Source organism: Phalaenopsis equestris, unplaced genomic scaffold (genome assembly GCF_001263595.1).
Source record: "Phalaenopsis equestris unplaced genomic scaffold, ASM126359v1 Scaffold000425, whole genome shotgun sequence".
Lineage (NCBI taxonomy): Eukaryota > Viridiplantae > Streptophyta > Magnoliopsida > Asparagales > Orchidaceae > Phalaenopsis > Phalaenopsis equestris.
The window spans coordinates 232,800-235,085 of NW_018164866.1; positions in this window are offsets into that span (position 1 = coordinate 232,800).

Genomic DNA, 2,286 nt, shown 5'->3' on the forward strand with positions numbered 1-2,286 from the left:
GTTATTGTACGGATGGTATGGCTCATATACCATATAAGGACAGACGCTGGATCGAAGCGGAGCGGAGGATCGAAGCGGAGCGGAAAAATTTGTCCAAATTGGGAAGTTACGTGGGTTGGGGTGCGGGGGCAAAGCCCCGCGGTATGATACAGGGGTAATGCTGTAATTACATATTGTGCTTAGGGTTTACTCCTGGGGTTATAAATAAGCCTATTAGTAACCCCAGAAGGTATCCTCTATTCTGTAATCTCCTTTTTGAATAGCGAAAGAAACTCGCCGCTCTGCTCCCGAGGACGTAGGCATCTTTGTCGAACCTCGTTAAATCTCTGTGTTCTTTTAAATTTGTGTAGATTATTATTTTATTCGCCCTAAGTTCCTCAACAGATATTTTTGAGGGTTTATGGAGAGAATGACAACAGGAAGGTATTGGAAAGTATACCTGGTGTAATCGAAGTATGTTTGCTGGGAATTGGAAGGCAAGAAGGATGAGTGGTAGAGGAGTATTGAAGTGGGCAAACGGTGACTTGTTCCATCCATTATCTAACTGTGCATGAAATAGATTTTTTTTGTGCTAACAAGCTACTATCATTTTTGAATTGATTTCTCTCCTTTTGTGTGCTTATAATGAATATTGGCAGGCATCTTGGCTTCCACTTTATGTGCAATAAAGTTTTAAAACTTCATTTTGGGGTGATTCCTAAAGTACTTATTGATAAAACCAATACAAATTTTACCTCCGTGTTTGGGTGGAAGTTGTTTTCTTATAATGCCAAATAAAAATTTCTTCAATGCGATACATGTTTTATCAAAAAGGGCTTCATACAATTTATTGTTTCCATTTTATTCCAGAATGCCTTCTAGCATGTTCAATGTTATACGCTTAAATTGTTGAGAATAATTCATTCAAGTCTTGTTTTAAAAGCTGACAAATATACAGTTGGAAAAATTACTCCTGTGCCTGTTCGTGAAGTTCATTCCTCTGATTTTGGCCCCTGATTTATTTTGCGTTCTATAATAAATGAAACTTTTCTCATGGATTGATCTCACTTTCAGGGCTCACTATTAGTTCATTGGTGTATCTGAACTTTCTGCTCTGTTTAGAAATGAATTTCTACTTCTGAAGTTTCAAAAATGTGGTTGTTATAGTCTTCTTTTAAACAATTTTAGCAAACAGAGGCAGCATTGTCATTTTTCTAGAAACAACTGACTCACAGCTGTTTTCACACAGCTGCACCAAACAGACAACCAGCTTCCCCACAACAGCTTCCTGGGATAGCGCAGCTGCAGCTAAAAAGCTGAGAAGCTGCAGTTGCGCCAAACAGAGCCTAAATTGGAATATCAATCACAATTCATAAACGTGATATTCATTTACTTTAATTATGATTTTGAAAATCAGGCCGGAACAATCAGTTTGATCAGCTCAATCATGAGCCAGTCGTGTGTGGGGTCAGTGCAAGAACTGATCCTGCATTGAACCGATGTGAAATCTCTCGAATCGACGGTTCAATCAAAAAATCTGATTGGCTTTATGATTGAGGCCATGATACACTTGTTTGACATTCAGAATTTTTTATTTATGAGCTAAGCCAATTTCATAGGATTTGAGAAGTTTTTTTTATATTTCATATTAGATTTTTTTTTTAAATATGCATTTTATATTATTATTTCATCATTTATGTCATTTTTGATAAATTTGTTATTTAGTATGTTATCTAGGGGTGTGAACAATTCAATTTCGAGCCGATTTAGGGCGAGTCGATTTAAGGCAGGCTCGAAATTGGATCGAAATTTTTTTAAACAGATCAAAATTGGATCCCCCACCAACCGAGCTAGCAATGTTTTATGCATGTAGAACTAAAAATTTAAGCATTAATATGTAAATACATAAGAATTTATTTCAATCTCGACCCAATCCCAATCATAGCCGAGGACGATTCAAAATTAATTTTATCCTTTAATTTGGCTTATAGCTCGGCCCGAATGGTACGATCCGAGATAAAATTCGATCTGATTTTCGAGCAATTTACTATCTTCGAGCCAATTTAACAGCTCTATATCCAGTTTGAACACTTGGTTGAACCTGATTCAACCTTCCAAAGTTCAATGTCTCGTTCGATTTTCAAAACCTTTGCCTTAACTAAAAGGCCTAATTAAATATTTTTACCAATTAAATTAATAAAAAATTTGGCAATATCAATACCTAATTCGTCAGAAATTTTTTATTTATTTTCATAACTATATACATACATACATATATATATACATACATACATATATATATATATA